Source organism: Callithrix jacchus, chromosome 2, assembly GCF_049354715.1.
Source record: "Callithrix jacchus isolate 240 chromosome 2, calJac240_pri, whole genome shotgun sequence".
Taxonomy (NCBI): Eukaryota; Metazoa; Chordata; class Mammalia; order Primates; family Cebidae; genus Callithrix; species Callithrix jacchus.
This window is the reverse complement of record NC_133503.1, coordinates 117375774-117391726: the sequence shown is the minus strand read 5'-3', so window position 1 is coordinate 117391726 and position 15953 is coordinate 117375774. Positions and strand designations below refer to the sequence as shown.

Genomic DNA, 15953 nt, shown 5'->3' with positions numbered 1-15953 from the left:
AGTCCAAGATGAATGTGCATGTAGGTCAGGTTTCTTCATGGCCTCTCCGTTTGGCTTGCAGATGGCCACTTTCTTACTGTCTCCTTACATGGTCTTTTCTCTGTGTATGTACATCCCTGGTGTTTCTCTGTGTGTCCAAATTTCCTTTCCTTATAGGACAGTCAGATTGGAATAGGGTCCATGCTACAGCCTCATTTTAACTCAACTGCTTCTTTGAAGGCCCTATCTGCAAATGCAACCACGTTCTAAGGTACTAGGGATTATGGCTTCAGTATAGGAAATTTGGAGGGACAATTCTGCCAATAATGCCATATTAACCATTTTTAAATGCACAGTTCAGTAGTGTTAAGTACATTCATGTTGTTGCACAACCAATCATTAGAACTCTTTTCATCTTGCAGAAGTTAAATTCTGTGCCTGTTTAAAAACACTATCCTCCCATCCCTACAGCCACTGGCAACCACCCTTCTACATTTTGTCTCTGTGAATTTGTCTACTTCATGTACCTCACATGCAGCATATGACTTTTGGTAACTGGCTTATTTCACTTAGCATAATGTCCTCGAGTTTCATCCATGTTGTAGCACATGTCAGAATCTCTCCCTGTCAGGATGCCAGTGTTGAAGGTGTCCCTCACTGAAGATCACCACTCCAGCCAGACAACCTCTCTGGGTTTCAATAATGGCTACTTCCTCTTGTGCCGTCAGGCCTAGGGATGGTATCATTCTCCACTGTTATCAGCTCCAGAGTTCTTCATGCCCCTTGGAGGGTCCCCTAAAACCTGGCCACATCTTCACAAATAATCCCGTTATTAAATGCTTCTCCAATTCTCCTGTTTAAATATGTCATCTCTTGCCAGGACCCTGACTGGTCATGTAGGTATATCTCTCATTATAATTATCATTGGGGAAGGTGACTGATAGGTACGGGAGGTTTGTTATACTCAATCCTGTCAGCTTTTCTTTATGTTTGAAACTTTACAAAATGAAAAAGTAAAAAGAGAGAGAGAGAGAGGGAGAGCAAGGATATATATGGGATGAGGACTCATTCCAAAGTAACTAGCAGTGGTGCAGCTACAGTTGATGCTTCACTAAGACCTCGACTCTCCACCTGGTCACTTGACTTGCTTCTGACCTGAGGTCACAACGTTACAGACATTTCGACGCCTTCTTTGTTTTGTGTGTTTTGCCCACCATATCTCATATACCTGTTCATTTTTCTCAATTTACTGGCCACTTCTGTTATTTCCACTAACCAATCTTGATATTCTTCCCTTCCCTATAAAACACATGCTTCTTTTGATTATGAGGCCCCAACTGATAACTAACAAAGGGAGTATGAAGCATACATTCAAAATGTCTCCTCTTTTTGCTCTTCCACCGATGGTAAAAAATTTATGTCTTTTAGTTGGAAAAAAAAAATTGCTCAATTCTATATAAAACTAGTGTTATTTTTTTCTAGACATGTTCTCCTCATTCTGATTTGGATTGAAACAGAAAAAAAAAGAATGAGGAATTAAAATATGTCATTTACAGGAACATTTTTATCTTACATGTTTAAAGTAGATCCGTAGTAGAAATGATCCTGCAGCAACCACCTTCCAACCTATAGTGTTTAAAATTCAGTGAGAAGACGGACATCAGTAGGAGGAGTATCAGTGGCAAGCAGAGAAGACAAATGGAGACAGAAATGAGGACCGACAGAATGACAGAGCTCAGAGGCAGCTCCTGAAAAGAGCAAGAAAGAAGCTGGAGGGATCTACTTGCTATTGGTGAGGCTTTTCCTGGTTCCTCATAATGACCCCTCTCCCCTTCTTAATCCCTGGGTCTTTGTACTTCTCTCACATTGTAAAAAGTGCATTCTCTTTTCACCTTCTATGTTTCTTCTCTATTAGGTTCTATAGAGGATGGGAAATACTAGATAATTCTGATCACACAGCAGTAACCTCAGGCAGATTTTAACTATACTAGGAAAGCTATTTATAATTGTCTCCTTATTGGTTTTTGTTGTTTACAGGAGAGAAGCCCAACTAGCTGTACATCTCCTCAGTTCAACATAACACCCCAGTTAAATATAAATACTTCCTTAAAATACATTGCCAGGATAGAAGATGTAAATACAGAGACATTGAATCTCATCTTTTTTTCCTGAAATCCTAGTTCTTGAAAAGCAAAGATTTTTCTATGTGGAAATTCAGCTGCCTATCGTGATTAATTACAAATGACCTAAATTCTTTAAGAAAATATTTATTGAGTGCTTATTATGAGCCAGACACTGTTTTGGATGCAGTGATAAGGCAATGGTAAGCAAAAGAAAACCCTGACCTCAAGAAATTTACAATCAATGAAGAAAGATAACCAGAGTCAGTTACCATATAGTGTGATACCAGCAATCATAAGAGTGCATGCAGCATGTGATGGAAAAAGATTAAAAGGGCACATAATCAGATGCAGGCCCTCAGAGAAGGATTTCCAGAAAAATTATCTCTAATTAGGTGAGAAATATAGTCATGGCTGCTAATATTGATTGAATGCTTACTAGATCCCATCTAAGTCCCACTCAATCTTCATAGTAGCCCCTAAAGGTACCTGCTGTTACTAATATTATCACTATCATTATTATCAACAACAACATCACATTATCCTCATTTTCACCCTCAAGGCCCAGGAAGGGTAAGGACTGGGAAATGGAGAATCAGGATTCCAATCCAAGCAGTCCAACTTCAGAGCCTCTGCTCTTCACTACAACACAAAATAGCCTAAGGGAGAAAGGGAATCAATATGAGCAAAGACCCATAGAAAGGTAAGAAAGCACGTTCCATCTGAGGATTTGAAATTGGAAATCCCATAAGGCTCAGCAAAGAGCACAGATGTAATAGGGAGAAGGAGAGAGAAGGCTGGGGAAGCAGTCAGGGGTCAATTCATGAAGGACCATAGAAAACTCATTAAGGAGACTAGACTTACCCAGAGGGCACTGGGACATTCAAGAGCTGCAACAGGGAAATGATAAGGCCAGGTTCATATTCTGGAAAATCACTCTGGGGGTGGTTTGAAAATGGATTGAAGGGAAGTAAAATTGGAGGCAGGAAGATCCATTAGGACTTTTTTGCACTAATCCACAAGAGACATGACAGTAGCCTAAACAATAGGTGATTGCGAAGGGAACCCAGAATGGAGAGAGAGATGTGTAAGAGGGAAAACAGTTGGTGGTTAATTGACTGTGGACACTGAAAGAGAAGGCAGAGTTGTGATAACTCTGCTCGTTCTCTTGGCCCCAGGATGGATAATGGTACTTCTCATGAATAGTAAACGCAGAAGACAGGGCAGAGAGGAGGGACTGAGCCCTATGAGTTTGGCTGGTGGCATGCTGATTCTGAGCAGACATAGGAAAGTCAAGCAGAAGAGCTCAATAGATCTTCAGATCTGAAGGTCGTGAGTGACAGCTAGACTAGAGACGTTCATTTGAGAGCTCTTGTTCTGCATAAGGTAGCCAAAGTCCTGTGTGAATGGATCCAAGGAGGGTGAGTATAGTGAGGAGAGAAGAGGACCTAAGGCAAAACCCAGAAAATGTCACCATGTAAGGGCCATAGAGAGACAGGGGAGCTCATCATTGAAGCTAAGAAGCCATCAACAGAAAGACAACAGGAAAAATCACAGAACATGTGGTCACAGAAGCCCAAGAAATAGCCCAGGGAAAAGGTCTGTGAGACTTTTCATGGGAACCATCATGGTGAGCTAGTAATTTCCTTCCATTTCAGTAAAGAAACTTCGTGCTCAGAACTCAAAGGATCCAGAGGCCTTAAAATACTTTATTAAAGCAAATCCATTCTTCCCAGTTATTCTTTTGACAGTTTTATATGAATTACATTTGTGGAGTAACTCCAGACAGTATTTGGCTCAAGGAAAATGCTTCTGTTTCCTTCGTGTGTGATACCTACAGACTTTGTTAATAATAGCTCAAACTCTTCTATGTTGCCTCTGACAGTCTAAAACAATCATAAAGCAATTCTAGACTTTCTATTTTCATGGTCCCATTTGATTTCAAATACGTAAGGGAAAGGAACTGTTGCATATTGTGAAAAGACTGATTTTAATGATATATGTAGGACTGAAGAGAAATATTAATGATGTTTTATATATTTTAGATATTTTTCATTATATTATCAATGTTATCTGTTTCAGTCCCAAAGGATGACTGATTAGGTTTAGTTATATAAATCAAATCTTTGATTCTTTCAAATCTTTTTCTAAAATGGAGGTACTGTAGTAGCTGAATGTGGAAGGATCTGGTTGACAATTCTGCCATTAAGTTACTGAACATTGAGACATTCTGTTGAGGTGTATTCTACACTAAAAATAGAAATATCAAACTGCATCAATTACACACACCCATTCTCAACTGCCATTGAATAACTCTGACGACTGTTTCATAGTGAAGGAAGAGAGATGATAAATATATTTTAATTACTAGAAATATTTTTCATGATTTGAAAAAATTATTAAAACTTATATTTTTAAATGTACTCAGCATAAAAACCACCTTAATCAAGTAAAGTATACCGACAGATTTCAGTATAAACTTATTAATTTGTCAAAATATGTTGAAAACTTGTAAATGAGCTGTTAGAAAAGCATTTTCAATAGTTCGTGACAGTTCACTAAGCATTTAGAAGAGTGCTGCAGGAGCCAGAAAGGGATGTGGGGAAACTGAGGAAAAGCTGGAAGATATGACTAACTTAGCTTCTTCTTTTTCTACTTTTATTTACTCCTGAGTTCATTTTTCCTGTCAAAGCCATGTATGTTAGTTGACTTAACTGCCATCCTTTTTAATCATGTACAATCTGTTGAGACAAACAAGAAACTTAAATCCAAACAGAAAAGTGGAAAACACTTAAGATATACCAGAAACTCTGCAACTCAGAGAAACATAGGGATGTCTTGTGAAACCGAGATAAAGGAGAAATTCTGTAGGAAGATGGAATATTATTTGTTATAAGGAACAATTGTGTTTGCTATAAATTTAGATTTTTAGTTGAGTGTTACATTCTTAAATTCGTGAACCTTTCTGTAACAAAGCTAAAACATATTTTTGTGCTGTACTTCCTGATCTTCCTTAACTCTGACTTTCCCTTTCAAACCTGTGCCTTCTTTTATCCTTAATCTCCCCGTGACAGCAGCTTGTAAATTTCAAGCTTTCTCCATTCACATTTGCCACCCACCCTGCCATCAACACCTCACTCACAGAGCCTTGGGTTTCCAGATCTGACCTGGCATAACCTTGAGGCAGCCTTCTGTGATTGACAGCAGTTGCATTTATAGCATTATTTCTGAGAGAGAGGAAAAGACCAGAAGATTAGCAGTGGCAACTGCCAAGGAATTTTATGTAAAGAATTGTGGGTTATAGGAGCTTTCCCGACTTGTACAGGAACCAAAACTCAGGTCATTCTTAATACAGATAAGCTACACAGCATTCTGTGACCTTTCTGGGTTTTGTTTTTTTGGTATCTAATTTTTTTTCTGCCTCTTCCAATCTGACTGGTAGTATTTGATGAGGTTGGTGATGGGTGGTAAGGAGACTGGAAAGGTATAGGCAGTCTTGATTCCACTCCTGTACTTCTCCCCTCTCCCTAAACTTTGTTTCTTTTCCTTCCATCCCTTTCCCCTCCCCTTTCCAAATCCTTTTGTCCTAGTGTTTGTTTGTTTTTGTTTTTACCATTTTTTTTTTACCCCGGCCCAAATACTAAAGAGCAGGGAACAAGGCCAGAGTGAAAAGATGTGATTAGACTTGGGGGAACTATTTCAGTTCCCACACACATAGACACATACAGCTTTACGTGTAAAGCTTGAATCATAATTTCCTGCACAAAAAAAATAAAAATATCTCTTTCTGGTATTTCAGTCAGAATAAAAGTCACTGAAATATACAACCTTTTTCAAACTCAACTTGTTATCATTAACACTACCAGCAATATCAGTTCAGCTTTAAATATGATTAAACATTATAACCAATGCCATGTGTCTTCAAATATCCTGTTGACAGAATACTGCCTGTTTTTTGGTAATGCAAAGAGAAGAGCCTACATCTGGATAGGTACAAATATTTTAAGTTATTCTCTTTTAAAATAAACATTTGACTGACAGCTCAAATTAGGTTGTATGTATGCATTAAACTCTCCTTTAACGCTGACATAAATTTTTAGGCTGCTGTTTGACTAGAGTCACAGATTCCCACAGTTTTTTGTTGATTTTTTTTCACTTTGTATTCAAAGGATCTTTTAGGGTCTACAAAGATGTCTTTCTCTGTATAAAATCAGGAACACCAACGATCTCATCCTTAGGCTGAAAGAATGGCTCCTGCTCAGTGATTAACAGAACTCTGAATTAGAAACTAGATTCTCCAAAGTGTGCTATTTTGTATTAACAAGGCAAAGTAAGAGGTAAAACTGTATTTTCTCAGAACCCAAATATATTTCCCCTCATACCCCTACCATAATTAAGGGAAAAAATTCTTTTGGTGTATGCTTTATGATTTTTTTCCTTCACCTTCTTGGTGCTCTCTTTCATATATTCATTGTTTCATATAACAAGTAAAAAAAGAGAAAAAGAGAGAAAATATGTGTACGTGTATGAGAGAGGGAGGGCGGGGGAAGAATAGAGATACATCAAGACAGAAGGGAGTGTCTTGGGAGGAACATGCAAAATTGAAAACTATTTCTTAAGGCATACTTTTACACATTGCTTTTTTGAGATGAGGTCTCACTCTATTGCTCAAGCTGGTCTTAAACTCCTGGACTTAAGCAATTCTCCTACCTCCACTTTCCGAGTAGCTGGAATTACAGACATGAGCCACTACACCAGGCCACATTGCTTTCATGTGTTAAATTGCTCTTGCCACTCCTGGACAATAATTCCTTTAAAACAAAGATAGTTTGGATTTCTTTGCTGGATATACGGTTTACTCTGAGTCTTTTATATTTGTATTTCTAAATTATACCTCTCATCACAACCACCACAGAGTACATTCTATTATTCTGTTTGTAGAATAGTGAACAACAATCCCACTTCTGCTTAGATCACCTGTGTTTTAACAAAAGTCTTTCTGGAGCAGTGTGAAATCACCTCATCTGATTTTGAAATTTTCTCCTATTTTCTTTTCTTCTTCTAAGCATCACATTAGGATCCTCCATTTTGTCCTTCTCATTGGCAAAGCACAGTGTGGCTTGGAATGAGGGGACTGTGTGGTTGCCAGGGTGACCCCAAGGACTAGTTTTAGCACATACGGTTCTGCAAATGGAAGTTCCTCAGTCAGACCCAATGGCAGGAAAGAAGATTCGCAAACTCGCCCAGGGCAAAGCTGGTATAAAGTTTCAGATAAATGTTCAGAATTAACCACCTCCTGTTACTCCTATAAAAATAACACCATGAAAAGAATTTTCCATTTTTTATTATCTTGCTGGGTGATCTTTTTTCTCTCTATAAAGAAGAAAAAAACATACTCATAGTTATAGGAAAAGAATGTTTTTTGCTTTGAGGGGCATTCATAACAGATTTTATGAATATATGCAGGAGTCTATGTAGATGTTTAACTGTAAAATTGTTTAAAAGTCCTCATTTTAATTAGGGAAGGATCAGGAAACAGCAACAAGTTAGCCGGAGGCTCAGGAGTTGCCACTTTACATCACTTGGTCAAAGACTAACAGGCAGTATCTTCTATTAATATTTTGACTGTTTCTATAACTTTATGTATGTCTCCACAGAAACCATATTTTTAAACCTCCATTGGGAAAATCACTGGTTACAAATGCAAGAGCAAAAGTGGGCATAGAGTGGACAGTCTGGGTCCCATGCTCCCCTTGAAGAACTACATTTTGCTTTGAGCTTTTTCTGGATTTTATGCAAATTTGTTCTGATTCTGTATTTCATTAAAGCAGAAGCCAAAAAAAAAGTGTTTACCAACTAGGATATATTGGACGGTTTTCACATTTTCTTATTTGACAGGTAGTAGTTCAGCTTAAACTGCATAGGTCTTTTAATATTACAGGATTTGAGTTATTTCAGTGATTCTGGAGTAAGTAATGCTTCTGCTTAAAAAAAAAAATTTGAAACAGCCTAATCAATTAAATCATTGCATGTTTTTAAACTCAAAAAAGTTTGACATGCCAAGATTTTCAAAAACCAGTATGTTCAATTGTTGTCTAGTATCATAAGACTTTTATGCTAATTGTAAATTACCAAGCTTGTTTTTTCAAGGTATTACCAGTCATCATTTCTAACTGACAACTATACTTATTATTGAACAAAAGAGAGGCTTCAATTTACCAATAATGTGAGGTGTAATAATTTGCTTAGTAGATACATATTTTCAAAGTCAACTTGATAAACCACTATCAAAGCCATTAAAAAATTATGAATACATTAGTATCTTTAGAAAAAAATTATCCTGTGTAACTCCCCAGTCATAATATCCCAAAGCAAAAATAATTGATTCCAAGTCTATAGCTACTTCAAGGAGTCCAATGTTCCTGGTATTATATCAAGAATTTTCTTATTGACATTCAGTACAACTGTCATATTGCGTTTGGAAAATATTAAAACATAAAAAATAGCATTAAAAAGTGGAGTGAAAGTCATTTGACAGATGTTCCTAGTTTTGGTTTGGACAGTTGGCATTAGAGATAAACATTCATAATCTTTCTTGTCTTGTTTGACAAATATCAGGATGTGTTTCTTTAAACACCAAACTCCAGTATTTAGGGATTTTCAGAAGTGTGACTAGATCTTTTAGTTCACATCAAACTAGAAACACACTTGTTCATTCTGTCCATTTCAGAGGCAAAATAATGACACATGTCAGATTTACCATCAGGTTTATCCTCACAAATATCACTTCTGTCATTTTCTTCTTAGCAATATACTTCCCCATGGACTGTACTGTCTACACATTGGTATCTTAGTTAGTAAAAACTACTACCACTTCCCCTCCAGAAAAGTCTCCAAAGTTTAATGTGGAAGCATCTCCCCACGATGTTCAGATCCCAAAACCTCCCACCAAGTGGAATAAATTACTTACAATGAAAGTGCTTATCAAGTTAACCCTCCAGGATTACTCTAGATGTCATTATTATATTTATGTTTTAATATCTATGTTTCAATTTACTGAAATTATCTTCCAGAGATGCCAGGTACATTTGGTTATGTTTCTCTTCCAAGTTGATCACATTTTAGTGTTTCTTCTGAAGATTTCTGATGTCTCTCATAAATCCACTTCTGGGCAAGTAACTCCTCAATAGCATATTTCCAATGTCACTTAATGCTTTATTTATTTATCAGGGTTACACAGTACAAAGAAAAGTCGCCAATTACCTACATTAATTTGATGTAGATGATACAAGCAGTTAACCAGATTTGCTTAAACTTCAAAGTGATTTTTATATCAACAATCTCACTTGTCCAATCATATTGCCAGGGTTGAAATGTTTTTTTATCAATAATATGATATCTCACAGTGTTTTCTGTAAGGAAGAACTAATAAATGAAATATCAGGCCCTTGAAAAACATATAAATGGTATGTATATATTGATCAAAATATAATTGTTTTACACAAATATCAATTATCTGGTCTCTACAATTAATTTTCAAAAATAATTATTAGTGGTTCTATAAGAATAATGACTAAATCTCTTAATATCCTACCATTTAGACCTATTGATTTGGAATTCTTAAAGTTTTTAAAAATTATTTCCTTACTCACTCATGGAAAATTGCTATTCTTAGAATACTTTCACTACTTCCTAGTTGACTACATTCCTATTCTTTATTTTTTGTTGTTAGAGACAAATATTTGAAGAGTTCAGTTTCATTCATTTGGGGCCCTTCATTTACAAGTGGATGTGTTTTTCTTCCTAGCATCCCTTTTAAATTGATACATCAACTTGCATAAATCCATCTTTTCCCTCTAGTTCTTTTCCTAGAAGCCACTCCTATTTTTCTACGCCTTTACTTTACCTATATGTCTTAGAACATATATAATTACATTTTTATCCTTTACACTTCTAGTATACTTTTTCCTTAGATGTAGTTATATAAGCTTTCTTTTATGAGAACATATTGAATGTTTTATTTTTGTAGTATAAAAAGGAGATCTATAGATGGGCATCAAGAGGTCTAGAAACCCTCTGAACGTTTATGAAAAACCTGTATATGTGCATTTGTGGAGAAAGTCCACCGCTTCCAAAAATTCTCAGAGGGTTTGGAAGACAAAAGAACACACACTTCTAGTGCGGACAGTGCTCAGCACACCAGCACCCCACGTTCACACGGCCCACACAGCTCCACCGGCCCTGGCTCGTCTGCTATCTCCAGGTGGCAGCTCCATTTCCCTCAACTAAGAACAGGGATGAGATTGACCCAGAAAGATGCCTTCTGTCATACAAATGTTGAGGTTTAACAAGTTACTGGTTCCCAAGTGTATCTAGTTCACCCAAGTTTTCATGGGCTTTTCATGAACCAGGACCAGCCCCACTTTTGCAGCCAGGGCAAAGGGAAATGGTTTTTTGGAATTCCAAACTAGAACACAAATGAGGCTTCTCTTTCTAAAAATTGCAAAGAAGTTATGTGGAGTCTTTTTTATTCTGTACTCCATTGTATTGTGGCCTAAACAGGCTATTGCCGACTGGCCTAAGAACCTACTCACAGTTATTTCCAAGGAAAATGCACTGCAAGTTCCAACCTGATTTCCAGCTGGGCCTTGCCAATATAGGTCATTCTAAGACAAGGCAAAAAAAAAGTTAGTCTTTTCTCTTAAAGATCATCATTCAGTTATTCCAGCTCTGTAACTCTAGGCAAACCTTTCTTCTTCTTACCAGGCTTATATAGCCAACTGTATAGCCTATCCCAATCCTAATACCCACAGATACTCCTCCGTCTTTGCCTCTATCTCACTGCCTAGCCCCACTCTGCAAGGATAGGGACTCTATCTGTCTAACATTGTGCCTGGTTAGACTAGAATTCTACAAATGTCTGCTGAGCACATAAATAAATGTAACCAACTTTAAATCCAGTTTTCATTTAGCCATTGTGTATTATGAGGTTTTATTTTTACATGTGTAACCTGAATTGTTGATAAACTAAGACAAACACAGTGTTGAGGACACTATTTGATTTCTTGTCCTGTTAATAGATTTTTATACTTTAGTAACAGTTATTTATTGAATCCATATACAATGAACAGAATATATTAGTATGACCATAAATCTCATAGCTTGGGTTTACTTTATGTTCCAGGATGTTAAAAGTGGACCATTCTGTCTTTGTTTCTGGGATGAAGACTAAAACAGAGAGAACATTGATGAAAGATATCCCCCTTTCGACAGTGAAGTATTGTACAACTTATGAATGACATACAAAAAGAGCGGGTTAAAGTCAGTTTTGTGGCCCTTAGCCCAAAACCCATTGAGGGTATAAAAAGTTTGAGATTGAAAGGCTATTAAAGAGAGTGTCCTTGGAGAAAAGTGTTGGAGTGCTACAGCATTTCTCTCCTGCTACCTATGGAGAAAGGGAGGAGGCTGCTTTCTCCTTACATCAAGTCAGGTGGGAGGAGCTGTTGTGTCTCCCCTGGGGTTCAGGGACCCAGTGAACTGGTAATTAAATCACACAGAAAAAATAGACAATGGAGAAACTGGCTAAGTGGCTGATGGCAACTGAGAAAGAAAGCTGTATTCAATTGTAGGAGCAAACATGAGAGTGGAAACAAGGATATGTAGCATTTCTCAGGGACCAGCTCTTGGCCATGCAGGACAGAACCAGCCTGGAGCCATTTAAATTTTGGTGGAGACAACTGCATGGAAGGGATGAGGGGATGGTCTACTGCATGCCCTGAGGCTGAGGGAAATAATTAAAATAGCCAGTGGAAGATGGAGAACACATTGCTTATGTCACAGGAACTTTACACAAGTAGACCCAATGAGACAAGCTTCACAGACCCATAAAACTGTCCCTTCGCTTTTCCTAGAGTCAACCACGAACAACCATGAAAACCAGAGAATCCAAGGCCACATCGCGGTATTTCTTGTTTGTCCCCTCTTTTCCTTCCTCCTTCCAACCTTGGAAAATCCAAAGACAACCAAATGGGTAAATAAGGGGAGGAAGAAATTAAATATAAGAACATAAAGCCATTCTCCACACCTGCCTGCCACTGCAGATTCCGGTCGGAACAAGCCAAGCCAGAGGAGAGAAGCCTTAATTGGATATGAAGTGTAAAGTTTTGCTATACCATGGGACTTAAAATGAGAATTTGTTTTATGACTAGAAGAACTAGAAGCCTTTTGATTTTCTTTGAGTGACTGGAAAAGTCAAGGAACTTGTCAAATATTTCCTCCAAAGGGTGGAGGTCTCCCTTCATCTACCAAGTAGGAGGTTCAAATGAGCAAAGGAACAGGCCAGCACTTTCCAGTTTCAGCCTCATCCTGTGGATTCCTGTTATTTCGACAGAAATGCAGTCACCTCCATAAACCAAAATTATTTTCAAAGTGGTAGCCATCAGTAATTGGGTAATTGTCAGGAAGCTTGAAATGTTTTCTCAGAAGAAATGGTGGTTCACATTCACATTATCCAAGCTTTCACTTCCACACTATATCTTACAGTTAAGGAGGCAAAATCATTGATGACATTACTTCCATTTTCATCCAGAAAAATATTTTTCTTGCTTTAAAACCATTTTTAAAATATTTCAAAAATATTTTAATATGTGACTATGAGGAAGGGTTTCATTTAATTTTTTTATTTTATAAGCTGCATTAAATTCACCAGCAGGCACAGAAACAAAACTATATTCCAAATGATCTTCCATAAGCAGATCTATAATTCCATAGGGTAAAATGGATTCTCAACATATTGTAAATAAACAAATGATAAGTATTTTTAGATGAGAATAACAGTGTCTATAAATCACTATCTAGCTCCTGCTGAAAATATAAAGCGCCCCTAAAGAGTTAATTCAAAAATGACATATAAGGCTTGTTTTGTCTCCAGTGACTAAATTTAGTTTCACCATCCACCTGGTTGGTCTTATCCTCTAAGGTGGAAATCAGACAGTCAGATGTAAAATCTGGGAAATTTTCCAAATTCATACTAAAAAAAAATTGGGTGCTGAATACAAAGCATCCTTCCATTTGCAATAGTGTTTCCAAATAACATTCCTAGCATCAAATATGTCTACATGACAAAACCCAGGCAGGTCAAAAAGGAAAAGCTCTGTTGATTTGTTTAGCCTGTAGATTGCCTTTCTGGTCACATTACACTGCTTATTTGCTATTCCCAATTTCTCCATGCCTTGGCATCTCTGTGTGGTGATCCTGATGGAGCCTTTGTTTTTGCTGATAGATTAGGACATCAGAAGCTCTTCCATCTCTTTCAAGTTCTGAGAAGACTTAAATTTCTGCAGATGAGGTGAATAGAAATATACGCCAAGTTGAGAAACCAACCATCAGGAATGAGTAGAAAACAGACTCAGTGGGAATGTATCCTACACTGCTGTCCACTAAGACCTTGGGATATGGGGGCTGCCTCAATGCTTGTTTGAATTTTCCTTTGGCTCTATTTCCTCAGGCTACTGCCACACGTTACCCTCCCCATTACCTTTGCTCAAAGACCTCATCTCAGTACAATCGTCTTTCCACTGTACTCTTTCTAGGTTTATGCCAGCACAGTTAGTGCCACCCAGAAACTACTCATACTTAAATCTCCTTTGCTCTCATTAAAACATCTAAGGGATTCTCAGCTTTGGCAGGCTTTTGGTTTCTCTTTTAGGCATCACAACAGCCTCTTGTACAGTGACAGTATGCCCTCCACTTTTATATTTACTTATTACCCGAGTTGATAGACTCCTGTTGGGGAATCATATCCATGTATATCCTTGAATTCATCACTTGCACAAACACACATACTCATTTATATATACTCTTTTCACAGGTGCACCAGAATCAATTTGAGCACTATCCCAAATTTGCCTTCTCCCTTCAGCCACCATCCCCCAACTCTGGCTTCTGCTACTTCTCTTGCTTTCTGCTGGGAGCTGCCTTGGCAAAGGCTTAGGCTGTTCCCGTGGTGCTAAAGCCAAAAAAAAATCTCCATGCAATTCACCAATTGACAGGAGAGACCCTAGTTTTTCCAGCAGCTGACAGAAGGGCCAGATAACACAACCCAGAATTTACCTGGAGTCAATTCCTTTGATTTAGGCCAGTAAAATACAGAAGAAGGGAAAGAACTAGCAGATGAATACTGATATCTCTGCAGTAGACTCTTCCAAGATGCAATGCTCCGAAGAGCCTCTCTGGAGACCTGACAACCAGATCTGTTTTGTTTGTTGCAGTTCCACATTGGACCATGTTGGGTTTGCTCTTTTCCTCCCGACTGTCTTTCATTTTTCTCACTCTTGCTTTCCTGAGATTGCACTTTCCGATAAACCACTAGCAGTTACCTTTTGTTTTCTAAGAGATCTATGTAAAGAGGGTGGAAGATAAGCTATTTTGTCCCTTCAATTCAGGAAAAATATGGCTTTAAAAATTCATCTACTATAACTATTTATTCAGTCCTTGAATGTTTTCCCTTTGTCACAGGTCAGTCATTTGGACTTAACTGAATATATCATAAAGCCTTCTTCCCTCTCATATAAGTAACAAAGCTCTCCCAGAAACCTAAAAGGGTTAATGAGCTTCTTAAGAGCTTAATTATGCTGTGCCTGTGGGTGTATTGAAAAACTGGGTTTTTTTGTCTGATTTACCAAAGTTTTTTTTAACTAAGTGAATGCAATGAGTAAGGTGATTCCCTATTCTTGTTGTGCCGTAGATATGAGCAAAGGTGAGTCATGAGATATTTATATAAATTTTATGTAAATGTTACTGGTTTATCCCAGTTTACCAACATAGACACAGTTCTGTTCCTTTCAACTGGTTAAGATGGTCGGCGAGAGTAGGGGAAGAAAATCTATGACTTGGTTTGTATTTTTTTAATTATATCAGACAGCTTTTTCCCTAATGCTTAGTGTCTCCATTTTAACTGCTAAATGAATGGAAAATTTAGCTTTTTATGTGGTTCACTTCATTTATAAATGTGTGCCCTGAAAATCTCAGCATCATATTTCATCGATGTAGTATATATTTTTAATCATCAATAATTATTTTTCCAAGCTGAGTTAATATCCTTGATTCTGACTAAATGAGAAAGTTAGTAGGAGGGGTCAAGAGGAGGTTCTTTGGAAATAATCACAATCAAATCAAGACCGAATTTGCTAGAGCTGATGTCATTTCACACTGTCAGATTTATGTGCATGAGGACTGAACTGGACATTTCTCCTTTTTATGTTGTACTGAGTTGTTCTTTAAATTACAGAATTAAATGCTCAAAGATGAAAACTTTTGAGTTACAGTGTCCCTGAATCAAATGCTGTAAAGATAAAGTAGCTTTGCTGTTATGTCTGTCAAAGCCTTCTAGCTATACTTCACATTTGGCGCTTTTATATTTGTTCTTCTATTTCTATTTTGTTAAATAAAATGTTGGAACATATACCAAGAAACACAGATTGTCCATAGCAGCATGAGACTTGGGCTGTGGTTGGAAATAATTTAAATTAAACATTACATGAACACTGAAGAAGTTTCCAACTTCCCAATTTAACTTGTGTATAAATTATACCCCCCTCAAAAAAATGCAATACAAGAATATTATACTGAGAATTCTAGGTATCTAAATATATGATTGCTAGATGGATGAATAGATAAATAGATAGATAGATCAATCTATATTTGTATATAAATTATACTTAAAATGAAAATTAAATATATTCTCATTTTAAACAAAAGATTACTAAATCTCATGAGAATAAAGTACCAAACATAGAAAAGTCCCTAGAACATAAATCATGCTTGAAAAAAAATTACCTTGCTTAAAATATAAAT

The 15953-nt window shown here is 37.1% G+C and overlaps 2 long non-coding RNA genes across 2 annotated transcripts in view; one reads left to right on the top strand and one right to left on the bottom strand.

The window, feature by feature from the left end:
• The window catches only part of LOC103791499 (uncharacterized), a 36434-nt gene that overhangs the window by 20305 nt on the left and 176 nt on the right, over positions 1-15953 (bottom strand). The gene's annotated exons all lie outside the window — the stretch shown is intronic.
• On the top strand, positions 1624-15571 carry LOC144581578 (uncharacterized). Its single transcript, XR_013532578.1, has 2 exons — positions 1624-1771; positions 11284-15571. It is a non-coding gene; the product is annotated as an uncharacterized LOC144581578 (long non-coding RNA).